The sequence below is a fragment of the Microtus oregoni genome, unplaced genomic scaffold (genome assembly GCF_018167655.1).
Source record: "Microtus oregoni isolate MIOR12 unplaced genomic scaffold, Mior012 000005F_ref0000423, whole genome shotgun sequence".
Lineage (NCBI taxonomy): Eukaryota > Metazoa > Chordata > Mammalia > Rodentia > Cricetidae > Microtus > Microtus oregoni.
The window spans coordinates 43,832,915-43,853,119 of record NW_024543064.1 but is presented as its reverse complement, the minus strand read 5'-3'; positions in this window follow the sequence as shown (position 1 = coordinate 43,853,119).

Here is a 20,205-nt window from a genome sequence, read left to right as displayed (position 1 = left end):
AAGTATGAAGCTTCCTATTTACATTAGTTCCAATTAGCCATTGCCTGAACACATACACACACATATCAAAGCATTATAGATACTTGCAGTTTTGCCCATTAAAAAAAAATAATTTTAAAACACACAGAAAAAGGATTATTTGCTATTTGGGGATAAGTTATTAAAGGCTAGTCAAACATTTGTGACTCTGTGCGTGCCAACAGAATTCCGTGATCACATTCCTCAAACATGAAATCTCAAGTCAGACTGTTTATATGTAAACAGTGAGCTAAGAAATGTGTCTAACAAAGCTTGGTGGTCAAATAACTACTAAACATACAACTGACAAACTCGTCCTCGCGTGTACACCGCGGTAATCTGATGAGAGATGATCTCAGCTTATCAATTATAGACATCACAGCTGTTGAACACAAGCTATTTTTGTTCATTCTTCAGATCACCTTTCTTGCTGACAAGAGATCTCACTTAAGCATCTCAACCTAGCTGGCAAATTGTAGAGAGCTTCCCAGCTATTTTTACGGCTGAACTTTTAACCACTTCAAGGCCATTCCGTCACTAGACATTCAAGTGGGTGAGACCAGATGGCTGCTGTGCTTTCTAGAGTCACATTTGTATGTCTGTGTTGCCCCAATAACCCAGTAATGCTGTTGAAGAGTCTTTAAATGGTGAAACTCCATGGAGAAAAGCTACAAACGGAGGTCTTCAAGCACATTGCAGTAGCTATTCGCCAATTAAAATGTCATTGTTATGAAACCAACCTCAGAGTTTTATGGTAAACATAAATAATACTTTCTTGTTCGAGAAGTTAATTTAGGCACAATTATTTGCCATCAGGGGACGTTATTGTCCCCCCCGTTTTATAGATGTTGAAAACTCAGCTCCCCCCTCCCAAGGCTACAAAGCTAGAGGCAGAGCAGCAGGCTCAGATCAAATTCCAACTTGTCCTCTTCCTTGGGTTTCCTCACAGCTGAAATCATGCGGTACTCTGAGAGCAACGCATTCACAGCCAGAAGCCTGTTCTCACGTTTTTATTTCGAGAGCAGCCCCGTTTTCAAGCCTGTGGGCACTTTATTAGTGGGGAAACGGAATGCTACATAGGTGAGACAAACAGAAACGTCTCTAAGGTCAGCACCAATTTCTGTTGCGCTCTGACCTTCATTTATGAGTCCGTGTTTGCTGCACCCCCTCAGCAACACAAAGCTCTCTATAGAGGTGGCTCTGTAAATGTTTCTATCGGCTTGTACCCCGAGGAGATCTACCGAAGAATATTGCAAATGCAATATATGCTCTTTTGTTATCTTGCAGCTGATGTTTTAGGGTTGTTATTGTTTAGCACCAGTAGCTAAGATTCCTATCCCAGGAAACTACTCTGTTCTGATCATTGCTCTAACTATTGCTGCCTTTACTCCCTACAACTGGACTTTTTTTAATTAATTAATTTATTTATTAAAATTTTCCACCTCCTTCCATTTCCCTCCCCCCACTCCTCTCCCCCTCCCTCTCCAGTCCTAAGAACAGTCAGGGTTCCCTGCCCTGTGGGAAGTCCAAGGTCCTCCCCCCTCCATCCAGGTCTAGGAAGGTGAGCATCCCAACAGACTAGGCTCCCACAAAGCCAGTACATGCAGTAGAATCAAAACCCGGTGTCATTATCATTGGCTTCTCAGTCTGCCCTCATTGTCAGCCACGTTCAGAGAGTCCGGTTTGATCACATGCTCCATCAGTCACAGTCCAGCTGGCCTTGGTGAGCTCCCATTAGATCAGTCCCATACGATTGGACCTTTGCTGTTATTTGCCTTCAAATATTCTAAAGTAGAACCTGAATGGGTGACAGGAATACTACTAGAGCAGTGGTTCCCAACCTTCCTAATGCAGCGACCCTTTAATACAGATCCTCATGGTGCGGTCATCCCCCAGCCATAAAATTATTTTCGTTGCTACTTCATAACTGTAATTTTGCTACTGTTATCAATCATAATGTAAATATCCATGTTTTCCGATGGTCTTAGGCAACCCCTGTGGAAGGGCCATTTGACCCCCAAAGAGGTTGTGGTTCTCAGGGTAGGAGCTGCTGTGCTAAACTAAGGTACGACAATAGATCTCACTGATGTCATAAGAGACAGCAAGCCTCTCCAAGTTCAGGAAATTTTTAAAAATATACTAACTATCCAACATACATCTATAATACTCATATTTTACATTTTTGTCTGTATTATCTTTATTTCTTCATGTTTTGTAATTTCTTAGTAAAAAGACTGGATAATTCTACCCTTAAACATGATTGACCACACGGGTGTGTGGGTGGATATGTGCACTTGTGCATGGGTGTATGCCAGGGATAATCTTTTGGTTCACTGTGAAGATGTATCTCTGCTAAAGCACCTTCTGATTGGGTTAATAAAGAGCTAAACAGCAAATAGCAGGAGTTAGGACTTCCGGAGGGAAAGAGAGAGGAACTGCTCTGAGTTAGAATCTGGCAGGGTAGATGCCAGGGAGACACTGAAGAAGTCAGAAGTACAGTGTGGAGAAGAGGGAATGAGCCACATGGCAGAACATTGTTAACAGAAACAGGTTAATTTAAGTTATGAAAGCTCGTTGGGAACAAGCGTAAGCTAAAGGCCAAACTTTCATAATTAATAATAAGTCTCTGTGTCAGTATTTGGGAACAGGCAGCCCAAAGTAAGGCTGACAAGAATGTGAAGACCGAGACCTGTAGGCCCATTTTCACCACTGTCTGAAGGTCAGAGATTTTGGGAGACTAACAGGCTTAATTGCACCTTCTAACTCAGGAGGGGGTTACCTGGCTCTTTTGAAATTAAGAAAGCTCTGCTCCATCCTGACAGGTGGTCAGGGTATGCAAAGTGCTTCTGCTCCTTCCATTGTAACTATGTGGTCACCTGGGGAAGGGCTGTCTTCAAGAGACTTGGGGCTGGAGAGATGGCTCAGTGGTTAAGAGCATTGCCTGCTCTTCCAAAGGTCCTGAGTTCAATTCCCATCAACCACATGGTGGCTCACAACCATCTGTAATGAGGTCTGGTGCCCTCTTCTGGCCTTCAGGCATACACACAGACAGAACATCGTATACATAATAAATAAATATTAAAAAAAAAAAAAAGAGACTGGGGGCATCTCACTACCTAGGCAACAGAATGTTGATGGTGGGAAGTCTCAGAGTTGATTGTGTAAGATAACCTTGTTGCATCATGTTAATGAAGCCTTTTGTTACCTTCTTCCCCAGGTTACCCATTGGGTATAAAAGCTGTGGAAAAATAAATGTGGGGATTTCAGGGTCTGAGTGATTCCTGAAATATCTTCCCGATACTATCTTATATTTTCTGTCTTATTATTTTATGCATCTTCTCCAATTCCCAGGCCCCCTGCACTGGTAAAAGGCCAGTCTTCAATACAAGAAAGACCCTCCTACATATGTATTTGTGCCTATGAAGGCCAGAGGTCACTATTAGTTGTCTTCCTCAATTTTATTACTTTTTTTTTTTTTGAGACAGGGTCATTCATTTTGAGACTGGAGCTAATCCATTCAGCTAGACTGGATGGCCAGAAGACCCCAGGGATCTAGTCTGTCTCTGTTCCCCCAGTGCCGGGATCAGAGGTGCATAGAGCCCCCAGGTTTTACTTGGGTGCTAGAGATCTGAACTCAGTACCCCATGCTTACATAGCAAGTACTTTACTGACCAAACCTTCTCTCCAACCTTGATCAAGTTTTTTATTCTGTTTCTCTTTGTGGACCTCACTGCTCATTTTTCATATTGCTACTCTAGTCATCGTCAACCCTATTATTGTATAAATGAACAGTAATGTGCAGCAGGATTTCTCTGTACTGCCAGCTCCCAAATTATGACATGGAGATTCTTATTAATTATGAAAGCTCAGACTTAGCGTAGGCTTGTTTCTAACTAGCTCTTGTAACTGAAATTAACCTAGTTCTATTAATCTGCATGCTGACAGGTGTTTCGTGGCTTTTACCTCTCCTATCATGTCCTGTTTCCTCTCCATCTCCTCTGGTGTCTTCCCCATGTCTAGATTCATCTCCCCTTATTTCCTCTCTGCCTAGAAGTTCTGCCTAACTTCTTCATGCCTAGTTATTGTCCATTTGGCTCTTTTTTTAAAAAAAAAAATATTTATTATGTATACAATATTTTGTCTACATGTATTCCTGCAGGCCAGAAGAGGGCACCAGACCTCATTACAGATGGTTGTGAGCCACCATGTGGTTGCTGGGAATTGAACTCAGAACCTTTGGAAGAGCAGGCAATGCTCTTAACCGCTCAGCCATCTCTCCAGCCCTCAGCTCTTTATTAAACCAAACAGAAGGTGCTTTGCCAAAGACACATCTTCACAGTGTACTAAAATACTATTTCACTACATTTTTCCCTTTTTGTCTAAGTAAAAAGAAAGGTTTTAACTAGAACAATAAAACAATATACAATAAGAACAATGATTAGGTAAGAATTATATTTATAATATCCAATCCATTTGCACTTGACAAATTTACCTAAAATATTCCATTATCTATCCTATATTGGTGAACCCAAAGTTTTGTGCCTAATTCATTTTCTATCCTAACTTGTATTACCAACCCAACACTATTTTTTTAGGTCTCAGAACATTTTCTTGATAAACAATTTAAGCTTTTATATCTCTCAACCTTATACACTTTACATTTCTTATGTAAATTTCTTTTCTGAATTTGGTAACAAGGAAAGCTATATCTAGTCTTTAACTCCATCAGACACCTGAGAAGGATATAATATTACACGAGTAAATAGGAAGTGCAGAGCAAGCACCTTCCGAAACTATAGAAACTACAGAAATGGCTGCCTGCCTAGACATTCACTCAAGGTTCTTCTGCAATGCTGGAGTATCCATCTTTGGCCTGTAGGTCTAAAATATCTGACAGATATTTCTGTGAAGCAGGAAACTTGAAGGGCTGTCATACCTTGTATTGGCAAAGTTTAGCAGTTGTCTTCTTTTGTGTCTTGCTTGTCCAGTTTGGACAGCATTCTGTCAGTTGAGGTAAGGACAGTTTCTTTTCCCAGTTGTTAACTTTGCCACAAAGAATGCAAACTCCATATGAAGGTTCTTTGATGCTCATCATCCTTTTTTGAAGTAAACTGGTACTACCAGGAGCAGATGTGTTTTACCATCACAAAAAATCTTATGTTATGGGCTGGAGAGATGGCTCAGTGGTTAAAAGCATTGCCTGTTCGTCCAAAGGTCCTGAATTCAATTCCCAGCAACCACATGGTGGCTCACAACCATCTATCTGTAATGCCTGCAGACATACACACAAACAAAATATTGTATACATAATAAATAAATAAATATAAGAAAGAATTTTTTAAAAAATCTTATTAAAATACTTTGAACACCATATTTTGTAGGCATTTGGAGTATTTGAAGACCATCTATCTATTTTTTTTAAGATTTATTTATTTATTATGTATACAACATTCTGCCTCCACTTATGCCCACACGCCAGAAGAGGGCGCCAGATCTCATTACAGATGCTTGTGAGCCTCCATGTGGTTGCTGGGAATTGAACTTAGGACCTCTGGAAGAGCAACCAGTGCTCTTAACCACTGAGCCATCTCTTCAGCCCCCATCTATCTATTTAAAATATACCTCTGTTTGGCCTTGAAAACATTCCTAACATGACTATAAGTTTGATTGTTATAGATGACTACTAAACTGTTTTTTCTTATTATCCTAAATAGCTTTCAAGGACAAAAACTCTGCATTATATTTTTTAAATGAGCTATATAGACAAAATATCTAAAATAAGAGTAGAAATATATATACACACACGTGTATATATATACACACACAAGTTTTTGTTAAGTATAACAAAAACTTAAATTTGTATCAATATACAAAAATCCATACCAATGTAAAATATTTGAGACTAATGGTTGTTCAAAAGTAGACTCAATAAACTACCCTTTTATCCCATCATTTCTATACTATATCCCCCCTTTCCCCTCAGAAAGAGATCCCTGAATCTAATCTCCTTTGTTTAGCTTTTTCCCCCGACCATGACCAGCAATTTGTAACCAACTCCCCTAAATGATGACAAATATCCATAACCAACCAAATGACAAAAACCATCCACCTCAACTCCTGGAAATATGGGCATTGTGTTCTCTAGACTACTTCCTGTTGTCTATGGGCAATGGCATCTTTAGTGAACCTGAGAAAAGTGAGATAATTGTTAAGTCCTGGAAAACATAGCCATAATGTTTGTTATCAAGTCTCTATGCAATGGGAAAGCACAAGGCTTATCTGTAGTCCTGCCTAGAATAGTCTGTGAGGTTGAACCTTCTCAGCCAGCACCTTGAAGATGTTTTGGATATAGGATTCTGAGAAAATTGCAACAGATGCACTCTGAGAGGCTGGGTCATCTGGGCCACCCATTTTCATTAAGGTCTGGACCTTGCACTGAAAACACATAAACTTTCAAAGGTAACGTACATATCTTCTTTATCACAAGTATGGACTATGCATTGTACACAAGCCAGCCAAAAATAATGTTTTGTTTATGTTTGAGAGGGTGAAATATAGGTCACATGTCTTAAAGTCTAAATTTATTTCTTTATGTCTGTAACCAAGATTTTCGGCGGGGGGGGGGGTGGTCTCCCTAAGTCAAATCTGATCTCCATCCTCCTTGAAGAAATCCACAGCCTTTAATTTTCTGTGGTAACAAAAGTATAACCACTTCTCCAACACAATGCATCAATGCATGTTTTACTTCCATTTTAAAATAAAGGCATTCCTAAAGTATTTAGGCTGGTTTAATTCATCAGTCCTTGTTACAATCCCATATCTCAGCAACTGTCATTGGCTCATCAACACTCAAAAAATTCAAAGTCAATACAACACCATACAGAATTCAGACTCATCTTTATGTGGCCTATCCTTTGTATATTATTTTATTCTCTCTTTAAAGACTTTATCTTATTGTTTATAAGCTATTTACTTTTTTTCTATGAACTATCTATACCCATTTTCTTTTCTTTTTAAGCCTATGTACATTTTTAAACATATTGTAACCCGTTTAGAGGTTTTGATTTTTTTTGTCTGGATCTGTCTTTACTGAGCACCTGTAGCATTCTTTGACCACATGAGATAAATATTTTTCTTCTTCTTCTTCTTTATTCTTCTTATTATTCTTATTCTTGTTGTTGTTGTTGGGTGGGGAGAAACAGGGTTTTTCTGTGTAACAGTCCTGGCTGTCCTGTAACTAGCTTTTGGTGTAGGAGGTCCTTCTGTTTTAAAGAAACTGCTTGGACTGACAGAGCAAAACTTAGGTAGGCAGAGAAGACATAACTGAATTCTGGGAGGAAGAAATCAGAGTCAGAGTACAGCCATGGAGCTGCCAGAATCAGACATGCTGAATCTTTCCTGGTAAGCCATGACCTTGTGGTGATATACAGATTATTAGAAATGGGTTAAATCAAGATGTGAGAGTTAGCCAGTAAGAGGCTAGAGATAATGGGCCAGGCGGTGATTTAATTAATACAGTTTTTGTGTGGTTATTTTGGGTAGAAGCTAGCCAGGTGGCCGGGATGGAACAAGGGCCCTGCTCTCCATGCAACAAGCTTTGTAGACCAGGCTGGTCTCAAACTCAGAGATCTGCCTGCCTCTGCTACCCAAGTGCTGGGATTAAAGTCGTGTACCACGTGCCCTAGCATGAGACAAATTTTAAACTACTATATGAGTTGCCATGTGGCTCAGCTTAGCACTTGGTGTTGGTGGCTGGTTCCAGCCCACAGGCAGCAGCTGGAAACCTCCTCAGTATGTCACCGAGTACCAGCCCACCTGAGAGACTTCAGGACTAGAAAGCCACATCCAGCCCCTTGTCTAGAAATTTTCTTAGATTTTTTTTAAGGCCCTATATTTGGATAGTTGAGCCCCACATTGGATACCATATGTAGCAGGCTTTCTCTATACTTCCAGCTCCCAAATAACAACATGGAGGCATCTTGTTAATTATGAAAGCTCAGTCTTAGTTTAGGCTTTTTTCTAGTTAGCTCTTATAACTTAAAGTAATCCATTTCTGATAATCTACATGCTACCATGTGGCTTTTACCTCTCCTCCTGCATGTCTTGCTTCCTTTCCATCTCCTCCAGCATCTCCCCTATGCTTGGTTTATCTTTTACATTCTCTCTGCCCAGAAGTTCTGTCTAATCTCTTCCTGTCTAGCTCTTGACCATTCAGCTCTTTATTACATCAATTGGAATGTGCCTTTCCAAAGACCTATCTTAACAGTGTACAAAAAGAGTATAAGCGTATTTCACTACAGTAATGCATTAATAAAATTGGCATTTTCATAGCCTATCTGCTGTGTCTAGAGTCCAGTGGAATTTTACATATCTTCTTAGAATTTTTGTTCAAAAATAGAGGGGAAAATGAAGTTTCATTTTATGCCAATATGTGATAATTATTCTTGATCCTCAACATTATTGGATTGGAAAATGCTCCTCAGAAGATATTGACAGGAGTGTTTCTTTTTTCCTTTCTTTCTTTTTGTTTTGTTTTGTTTTGGTTGGTTGGTTGGTTTGGTTTGGTTTGGTTTTTTGGGTTTTTTTGTTTGTTTGTTTTTTGATAAAAGATTTCTCTATATAGTCCTGGCTGTCCTGGAACTCACTGTGTAGACCAGAGATATGCCTGCCTCTGCCTCCCAAGTACTGGGATTAAAGGTGTGTGCCATCACCTGGCTGTTGACAGGAGAACTAAACAAGGCAGGATGACTTATTGGAATGTGGTAGGCTGAGGTTCAGTTGGAATAGCACAGGGAAAGAAGAAAGAACCAGCAGGCCTAAGAGCTCCCTCTATTTCCCAACAGACATAATGTAAACTGCTGTGTCACACTGTGGCCTCCTCACCATGATACACTATGATCTTCGAAACTAAACCTCCTTTTTAATCATTCTGTCAAGCATTCTGAAGTTGCTACACAAAGTAATAAGATCCTCATGTTAAATATAAGGTGAAATTTTACAGATCTCAGCATTCCAAACCTTTGAAGGTAGAGGAGAAGCATGATCCAGAAACTACCAAGTCTTACAGATTTGTGATAAGGCATTTCTATTATTCTTCAATTTAAAATAAAAAGAAAACTAGACATTTAATGATTATATGGATGATATCTTTTCTGTGATAAAGGCTCAATAAATAAATTCAAAACCCATTCTGGGGCTGGGAGATGGCTCAGCTGTTAAGAGCACTGGCTGCTCTTCCAGAGGTCCTGAGTTCAATTCCCAGCAGCCACATGGTGGTTCACAATCATCTGTAATGAGATCTTCTACCCTCTTCTGGCGTGTAGGCACACATGCAGCCAGAACACCATATGTAATAAGTAAATTTTATATTTAAAAAAAGAAATCTGTAAAAAAAATTTAAAAATAGGCATGATGGTACCTGCCTATTCTTCTGGCATGAATGAGACCAGAGGTGGGAAGACCATGAGTTCCAGGCTAGCTTGGACTAAATAGCAAGATACCATAAAAAGAAAAATTCAGTATCACAAATGCAGAATAGCTAACTCTCGACTGCATGATTGCTGACATTATCCACATTTGCCAGCATATTTCTCTAGGCCTTGATTTATTTATTCCCTGTGATATTTAATAGCAAATAACTGGATAGATTATCCCATTAGCAAATACTTCATTACATGGTTCTAGCAGATAAGGGATTTATTTTAGAATAATTATACTGTGGTATCTAATAAAATTAATAATTTCTTAATGCTATGCAATATTTTACATTCAATTTGCCTTAGTTGTCTTAAGAATATACTTTAACATTTTGCTTATTCTGAATGAGATTATTAAAAAGTCACATCAAGCATTTTTGTTGATATATCTCTTAGGTTTCTTGTCTACAATGACTTTTACCTATTTTTTGAGATGTATTTTTTTTTAAAGTTGCAGTTATTTTAACTGTCTTATGTGCCAAAACCATGTTATATTTAGTGAGATGATTATTTATGATCATAAGATATAGTAGAAAAAGCACAGTGTTTAGAATAAAATAATCTAAAATAAAATAAATAAAATAAAATAATATAAATATAAATAAATATATAATATAAATATATAAATAAATATATTATAAATATAAAATAAAATAAAATAATATAAAATAATCCAGCTTAGCCACATGACAGTATATTCTTAAATTGATTTTCTCACTTTTCATTGGTAAAACTACTGGTGTTGGACTAGACTTTGCTGTGGGATAATGTACACTGTAAAGATCTGTTACTCTGATGAGGGAGGGGGAATTGATCGGGGGAGGGGGAGGGAAATGGGAAGCGGTTGTGGGGACGAGGCAGAATTCCTTAATAAATAAATAAATTTAAAAAAAAAAAAAAAAAAAAAAAAAAGATCTGTTACTCACATTCGTTTAATAAAACACTGATTGTCCAGCAGCCAGGCAGGAAGTATAGGCAGGGTAACTAGACTAGGAGAATTCTGGGAAGAGAAAAGATAGAGAGTCAGTCACCAGCCAGATGCGGAACAAGCAAGATGAGAATGCCTTACTGAGAAAAAGTACCAAGTCACGTGGCTAAGCACAGACAAGAATTATGGGTTAATTTAAGTTGTAAGAGCTAGTTAATAATAAGCCTGAACTAATAGACCAAACAGTTTATAATTAATATAAACCTCTGTGTGTTTCTTTGGGAATTAATGGGTGGGACAGAAAGTTCATCTACAAGACTTCCTGTGCAGTACATTTTCATTGTTAAGAAATTCCAGCCCTAAATCTCATTTCTTGTTTTAGAATGGAATTATTATTTTGTTTTTGTTTTTGTTTTCGAGACAGGGTTTCTCCGTAAAGCTTTTGGTTCCTGTCCTGGAACTAGCTCTTGTAGTCCAGGCTGGCCTCGAACTCACAGAGATCTGCCTGCCTCTCTCCCGAGTGCTGGGATTAAAGGCGTGCGCCACCACCGCCCGGCTAGAATGGAATTATTAAAAGAAAAAGAAGTGAGGCCTGGAAGTAAAGAACTGTATCCCTAGCTACTTGGAAGGCAGAAGTATTGTCAATACTTGCTTGGACTACAGAGTGAGTTTGGGACTAGCCTGAACTACAAGAGTTAGCCTGAGAAATTTAGCAAAACCCCTGCTCAAATAATTAAAAAGGGCAAGGAAGACTGGAGACCTATTATAATGGTGAGTCATTTTTCTAGTATATGGAAGGCCCTAGATTCAGTTCCCATTATGACAAAAATAAATAGATGGTAGATAGATAGATAGATAGATAGATAGATAGATAGATAGATAGATAGACAATAGGATTACTATAAAGTACAGTAATTCACAGTTCAAGCTTTCTCAACAAATGCTTTAATCCTGGCTAGGCGGTGGCGGTTCACACCTTTAATCCCAGCACTTGGGAGGCAGAGGCAGATGGATCTTTGTGAGTTTGAGGCCAGCCTGGTTTATAAGAGCTAATTCTAGGACAGGCTCCAAAGCTACAGAGAAACCCTGTCTTGAAAAAAACAACACAGAAACAAATGCTTTAATCCTGATATATTATTTAAAATTTTACCTTTTAACATTTATTATCACTGACTTTTAAGATTGAAGAATTGTATTTCCTAGGTCTTAGCTCTTAAAGAGAACCAGATGCATGTGACAATACCTAAAACTCTTAGAAGAAAATGTAATAACTTTGAGATGTTATTTTTAGCAAGAACCTTAGTAACAAATGTCATTCTCAACATAATCTATTTTCATCCTGTAAAACTGCATACACTTCTAAATTGCCTCAATATGAGTCAACATTATAAAGCTGAGTGTAGCTAAGGAGACAGAAACAGTTCGGATCAGGCTTTCTTCACAAGCAGACGTATTAATTGGAATAACAAAGGTTGTTTGCTTTGCTGTGTAAACATTATGGATCTTGCCAGCTTTTTGGGAATCTTGCTTTCATGTGTGTGTTGACAGCTCATGTGAAAAAAAGAAAAAAAGCTCCAACACCCCTTTGAGATGAGTTAAATCATGACCCCCTCCATGGATTCTGCGACTATCTCTGAGAATCTTTTCAAGCTGCCGAGGTCAGAGTAAGCAGATAGTACTGGCACCTTGAAGTGATTATCATCTCTGTTACAACTGTCCTTTGGAATTAAAACAACCCCTGACAAAACTCACAGTGTATGTATTATTTGTAGCTTTTTTGAACACACTTTAATGACCTCAAATGGGCATTAATGCTTCAGCTGTTAGCTCGATCCTGTTAGCTTTAGGAACAGAGCTTTGACCTGATTAATTAGTGCAAGCAAGATAAATTAGGTAATTCCAAATGTTTTATAAATAACAAAATATTTCTTCATCTAAGAAAAAAAGACCTTTAAAGCCTTGCCAGAGAACTCAGTTTTTCAAATGAAACTATGGTATTTGAAGGGCTTTTAATTCTCAAGACTTAGGGCTCGTAAAATTAAATTGTATTAGTAGCTGTTTTAAAGCTTTCATTAATGAAAGTTTCACACACCATTCTAAAAATACTGTTATGTTTAAGGTAATATGAGACTATCTGTCAAACCAATCTGAAGTTCCCGGATTATCTGGATGTAATGTTTCTTTGTTCTAAATGCATTCATTCCTTAGTGGTGCTGATGGGCGGGCTCCTGAGTGTGTTCACTGGACACTGGTGGCCGAGGAGGAAAGAGGCAAGTGTTCCCCTGTTCCTTCTTATCACTGAGAATGGTAGCACCTGCTGAAAAAGCCCAGCCCTTCTCTGAAGACAGGAAAGCCTTCTGTATTTAGTACTCTCGTAGTAGGTACGGGTGGCTGTAGTCCTCAGGAGATTGGATTCAAGTCCACATTCATAAAAGAAAAAAAAAGAGGGCCAATATCTAGACAGATGGGTGGAGTACACTCTCAGACGGAATATAGCTAAGAAAGCAGGGAGATTCCTTGTTTAACTGACTTAAGATTTTCTGCTGAAGAAAGTCATGTGATCAGTTATTACCTAGAAGAGAGGGAGTGGAGGGCAAGGAATTTGATTAGATATCGGGGTTGAAAATTCTTGCTACAACTGGCCTCCTAAGGACATGCCCAAAGATGAGGCCCAGCTGTACTTTGATAAGCTAAAATAGAATTATATTTAAAAAAATAGTCTTTATCACATTCTAGCTGACGACTCTGACAAGCATACAAGACAATGTAAAGCTGGGAGGGGGTGCTGCATGGAAAATGGAAGCCGAGTCGATGAACACGAGAGAAGAGGAAGAGAAAGGCCAGGAACGCAGCATTTGAGAATCGTGTAGAAGAAGACTTGTGTGAAGGAAGGCACCTCACAGATGTTGCAATAAATTCATCTCGGATAGAAGGAACTCCAGGTGCTCAGTATACAGGGCCTTCCAGGGGGCCAGCAAGAAAGCAGGGTGGTGTCTACAACGGAGCGTGTGGAGGAGTTTACACTAGGAAGTGATGCTTCCAGAGACTTTTCAAATAGGAGAATGACATGATGAAAATCACTAATGTGGCAGGCGGTGGCCGTGCGTGCCTCCAGTCCCAGCACTCAGAAAGCAGAGGCAGCAGGATCTCTGTGAGTTCGAGGTCAGCCTGGTCCACAGAGGAAGTTCAGAACAGTCAGGGCTACACAGAAAAAGTCGGTTCTTGCTAAGGGAGTGGTGGGGGCACTTTCTGAAAAATAAGAAGGGAATGGAAATCGTCGGATGAGAAATTAATATCTACTTTGACTATGGTGAGTTCACAATGCCTAAAGGACTCCAACAAGCTTTGCCAAGTAGGTGGTTGACCACAAAAGGGTGAACTTGGGGGGAAAGGTCTAGTCTCTGAATGTGAGTGTGTGGGCTGCTTTTCTCATTGCTCTGACAAGACACCCAATAATGTCAACTTAAGGAAGCAAAGGTTGGTTTTGACTCACAGTTGGGGATACAGTCCATCGTGCTGCAGAACTGCGAGGCAACTCACCACACTGCACCCGATCAGGAGATAGAGTGGGATGAATACCATCCCCATTTTCCCCTTTCATCCAGTCCGGGACAGCAGTCCATGTGATAGTGCTACCCACATTTAGGGTCAGTCTTCGCACTTCGGTTAGCAAATAAGCCCAGATATGTGTCTCCTTGGTAATTCTAGATCCTGTGAAGTAGACAATATTAACCATCCCAGGGAGTGTTCCAGAATCATCCAGATCTATATGCGGGATTGAAGATCAGCCTTGGATTTACTTAGGGAGCAAATATAGAGAGCAAAGGATGAGATAGCAGAACTTACCTATTTCAAATTTAGAGGCGTGTAAAAGAAGAGGTGCCATCAAAGGTCTCTAAGAAAGAGATACGCACTGAATTAGGTGGAAACTTATGAAGGATTGCCAGTCATTTCAAGACTTTATTATCTACTGCATCTAAAGTTAAGAGGTCAAGGCGAGAAGAGAGAGTTGTTAATAAGCTTGATGACTTTGACAAATATTGCATAGAGTGAGAAAGATAAAAATGTCAATGAAATTAGTTTCTGGAAAAAAGAAGAGTGAAGAAATGTATCTATTAAGCTTGCTATTAAAGGGAGCAGAAACATATTTGAGGTGTGTGTGTGTGTGTACATGTTCTCTGCACTCATTTGTGCATGCCATAGTGCATGTGTGGAGGTGTGGAGATCACAGGAGTGTTGATCCTTACCCTCCATCTTGTTTGAGACAAGGTCTCTGTTGTTTTCCCACCACCTATACCAGGCTGGCTAGTTCATGAGCTTCTGGGACTTCTTCTCCTATCTCAGCCTTTTGTCTCCGGATTACAGATGTTTGTACTTTGCATCTGGCTTTTATTTTTAAAAGGTAGGATCTGGGACTTCAAACTTTGTACCCAGCGAGCCATCTCCCCAGCCTCACATATTTGAATTTAGCTATGAAGGCAGTAGCAAAAGCAAATGAATACATGGAAATGAAAGTCGTTTTTGTTTTGTTTTGTTTTGTTTGTAGGATGAAGAAAAAGTTAGCTTGTTGGTACACTGATGGGAATGCCCACGTAGAAAAGGAAAATCAGATGGTGTGGAAGAGAATGAGTAACTGGAGACCTTTTAGCAATCATCTCAATTTGACAGCCCTTCCAGGACTTCATCTATCTGCTTTCCAGAAAAGTACACTCCCGTGAAAACTGCGTATATTTAGTAAATCTGAAAGCTGTGCACTGAGGGATATGACAAGTTCACGGAAAGGACTGAGTGAACAGAGCAGAACGGTAAACTGGAGGCTTTTGTATCCAATCAGGCATCAAATGATAAGGCCCCATAGCACTGGAGGCCCCTATAGCGAAGGAGGTAAGAAGGATGCATTTGAGAAATACACAGAATAAATAGGATCCGAAGACTACTTATGAGTTAAGAGAAAAATGACTTTCTGGCACAATATGGCAGATGGTCACAAGAGGCACGTTTGGAAGCTTGTCATTTCGCTCTCTCCCCAACAGTGTTCAAAGAGTTCACATTACCTAATAATTAACATTTAAAGCCAGATAGCCTAGCCTAAAGAACTCTATAATCAGTCCGTGGGGGGGTTCTTTACTTTTTTTTTTTTACATATTCCCTTATAACTCAAAAGAAAACAAACAAAGAAAACAAAGAAAAGAAAAAAACCCATAGTGGCATCCAGTTTGAAAAGAGCATCTCTCAGTCAGGCAATGGTGGCACACTCCTTTAATTCCAGCACTTGGGAGGAGAGGCGGAAGGATCTCAGTGAGTTTAAGGCCAGCCTGGTCTACAGAGTGAGTTCCAGGACCTCCAGGGTTGTTACACAGAGAGTCCCTGTCTCAAACAAAAATAAAAAAGAAAATCACCACTCTACAAAATAATTTTCAGTTTTAAGTCTGGATTTATGGTTTGTTATGATATATGGTCTCTGCCAACCTAGACTCTTGCCTTATTTTTCCTACTCAGTAGTTCTAATGTTCTAACTATGTTTTTCATAATTAATAACTGTTTTCTGAGTTTTCTGTCCCGCCCGGTTCCCACAATCATTCCGTCCCAAAGAAATCACAAGAGGTCTACATTAGTTATAAACTGATTGGCCTAGTATCTCAGGCTTCTTACTAACTGTTACAACTTATATTAGCCCATTATTCTTATCTATGTTAGCCACGTGGCTGGGTACCTAATTTGGCGAGGCAGTCACATCTTGCTTCTTCTGTGGCTAGGCCAGGACTGTGGACCAAGCTTTCCTCTTCCCAGAATTCTCCTGTTCTCATTGACCCACCTCTACTTCCTGTCTGGTTGTCCCACTTATACTTCCTGCCTGGCTACTGACCAATCAGCATTTGTTTAAAATATGATTGACAGAATACAGACAATTGTCCCACACCAAATAACTGTGTCAAGCTTCCTTCACTTCTGTGTGCATCACATGCAGCCCGCCTTTCCCCACTCTTGCTCCCACTATAGAATTCCCTTAGTCTTTTGTGCTTGTCACAGCTGGATTCACAGATATCTCCATGTCTCTCAAAGCTCACCTCCCTCGTGGATCCTTTTCTTACACTCCCACATACAGCCAATCAGCCTGTCTTTAACAACACCATCTGCGTGTATAGTTTTAATTAAACCCACCATTGGCTCTGCCTGTTCCAAGTCCAGTCACCATCTGTCAGTCTTTTGAGAGCAAGCACAATAAACATCGTTAGTCCTTCATCCATAGGAATTGAATAAATGACTGGCAAATATTAAAATCTCACCTCAGGCATGGCTTTATCTTAATTTTTCTGCCCCTTTCTTCCTTTTTAATCTAGTATTCCAGCAATAAATAGTGCTATAATATTATGTTTATTCTATCATATTCTCCTCCTTGTCTTCTTCCTCCTCCTCCTCTTCTTCTTCTGTTTCAGATATATGTGTCCTCTACCCAAAATATTCACAGGCATGTCTTGTATCCTGGTTATTTTATGTCTCTGGCATCAAGCTACTCAATAAATGTTCTAACAGTGAGTTGTTTAATAACTAAGGGATGACTTTACTTTTTTCAGGTCATACATCATGCGAACATGTCCATCTTCTCACCCTCACAGAGAACATCTTAATTACTCCTGGCTGAGATTAACCTTGGTCCTGTGGAGAAACATGCATGTCACTTTTGCCATTATCCTTTCCTAGAGCAGTCCTTGATTTACACTGGCTATTGACACACAAAAGCAACCTTTCTCATTGTATCCTCATACACTTGGCACACTTCTGCTCTTTCCCACTGACAGAGCTTCACTCTGATGTTTTGATATATTTTTTTTTTCTGCTAGACAACGAATAAGCTATTGCATTTGCACTATTAATGTTTATAGCAGCCTCTTGTCCTGCTGAGAATGGCGATATTATAATTATTATTTTCACAGTCAAGTGAAAGGCTGTGCCTCTTATGCAAAACGAGTTCACTCATCTAATTTATCACTGTTCACATCCAAGAATAATTTATTTGTACAGAGTAGTAGATATTGTCCTTCATGAACTAAATTCGAAGTCAAATGATAATTTTATATTTTAAATTATTCTTTTACCTTAAGCCTATGCTAGCTTTGGCAGCAAACAGAAATGTGGCAGGAGCTAGTTTCTCCTGAGGTTTGATGAAGTTCTGCTTTCTCTGCCCTCTCCAGAACCCAGTGACCCCTACTTATCAGTATGACATGTTTCTTGGGACCCCTTGTCCATTTAGCCCCCTCTTCTGGTATCATGAACTTTGATGGACTTGAGGCATTTTCTCTGTCTTGGTGGTACCTGAAACTGTAACAATGAGAAAGGTCACTTTGTCTCTTTATTTTGACAGTCCTTTAGAATGCAGAACCTGATACAAATTTTCAGCGCAATGGGTTGAGCCGTGCTCAAGGTGTCATTTGCATGCAGCGGTATCAGTCATCTTTGCTAGCCACACAGTAGCACCCGTCTAGCACATGGTTCTTTTCTTACCGCCTGGAACATTTTTATTATTGTCCCAGGAAAAAGGGGAACATCTTCCACGTTCCTAAGGACTGGAGGGAAATTTTCCTTCTCCCGCTTTTCTTGTCACTCGTGTTACCGCTCTAGCGCCTCAGAACAGTTCTCCTGTTGTAGCGGGACAGGGGAGGGGCGAGCATAAGGGGTGGAAGTCCTCATGCAACGTGACATTTTGGTCTTTCAGCCTTGGCTCTCCTTGAGAAATCTCACTGGATGACATCCCTGCCGCAGCCCTGCTTTGTTTTTGTTTTAAAGTATTTTTTTTCATTATTGAATCCATTTGATGATTCACAGCTATTTCTTGACAAAAATATAGCACTTCTGGCACACCAGATTATAGATAGAGACCAGGAAGATGCTAACAATGACTGTATAGTGAGAAATTCATCGCTGCTTGAGCTTTTTCAAAAACGAACAACAGAGGTCAAAGCTGTCTTCAACAATAGTCTCAAAAACATACCTTCAACATTTCCTCATGAAGACTAGAGAGACTGCTCTTAAATATCTTTGTTATGTTGTTGCTTGGGGTTTTGGTGATGGGAAGGGGATTTTTTACTTGCTTGTTCTTCTTTTTTGTCTTTGGTACAAGATCTCTCTACTCACTATGTAACCCAGGGTGGCCTCAAATGCACCATCCTCCCACCTCAACTTCCCAAGTATTGAGATTACAGCTGAATGCTACTATGCCTGGGCTTCCTTTGTGAGTGTGTGTGTGCTGTATGTGAGTGTGTATGGGTGTGTGAGTGTGTATGAGTATGTTTGTGTGTGCTGTATGTGTATATGAGTATTGTGTGTGTTCTGTATGTGAGTGTGGGTGACTGTGTGTGTGTGCTGTATGTGAGTGTGGATGAGTGTATGAGTGTGTGTGTGCTGTATGTGAGTGTGGGTGACTGTGTGTGTGTGCTGTATGTGAGTGTGTGTGCTGTATGTGAGTGTGGGTGAGTGTTGTAGGGAGGCCACTTGTTGGCTCCTGGCTGCTTAGCCCCAAAATAAGCACACAGAAACCATATTATATAAATCACTGCTGGCCCATTTGTTCTAGCTTCTTATTTGTTAACTCTTACATCTTAATTTAACCCATCTCCATTAATCTGCACATCACCACAAGGTTGTGGCTTACCAGCAAGATTTCAGCACGTCTGTCTCTGGCAGTGGCTCCATGGCTTCTCCCTTTCACTCCACCTCCTTCCATCCAGCATTCAGTTTAGTTTTCCCTGCCTATCTCTATTACCTATGCAGGCCCAAGACAGTTTCCTTATTAACCAATGGTATTTACAGCATACAGAGGGGAATCCCACATTAGGTGAGTGTGTGTGTGTGTGTGCACGTGTGCTGTATGTGAGTATGTGTGTATTTGAGTGTGTATGTGAATGTGTGTGTATGAGTACCTGTGCTATATGTGAGTGTGTGCGTATGTGAGTGTGTGTGTGTGCTATATGTGAGTGTGTATGTGAATGTGTGTATGAGTGTGTGTGTGTGCTGTATGTGAGTGTGTGTGTGTGAGTGTTTAAAACCTTTGAGATTTTGTTTGGGAAACAATGAAAACAATAGATTTGGAAGGTTCTTACTCCATTTTCTGATTCATATTCACTTTCATGGAACTTAGGTCTACTTCTTCCGATGCGGGTACAGAAGACTCATCCCATGACTCATATTCTCAGGACTTCTCCTGAGACACATACCTATGAAGTAATTTTAAAAATGAATTACTAATTCTATCCTTCTTGGCAGATCTCTTTCAGTTATTCAGGAAAGAACCCTTTGGATTTTTGCTTCCTAATTTCACTGACTGTGACAAATTCCCTTGATAAACAGACTTGCAAACAATGACTGTCCACAATTCTGCTGGATGCTTTCCCATTCTATAATCTAGCAGTAACTTCATGATACACATAGAGAAAAGGCTAAATTGGGTAGTTGCTCAATGAATCAACCTGTAAGACAAAGACTGGTTTTTGAGATAGAACTACCCAAACTTGTCTTGAATAAAGTGTACATATTTAACTGCTTCCCAGCAATCTAACTAATTCCCAACACTGGGCTTGTATTACTCAGATTCACACTCATATTCCACTCGGAGTACTTGCCACATGGGTCCTCTGCATTGGGCTCTCTCTCTCTCTCTCTCTCTCTCTCTCTCTCTCTCTCCCTCTCCCTCCCTCCCTCCCTCCCTCCTCTCCCCTGTATTTTGCCTATTAGTTAGCCACTGAAGTCCACTTTGCATTTTTGTAGTCTGCCTGTTTCCCATTGCAT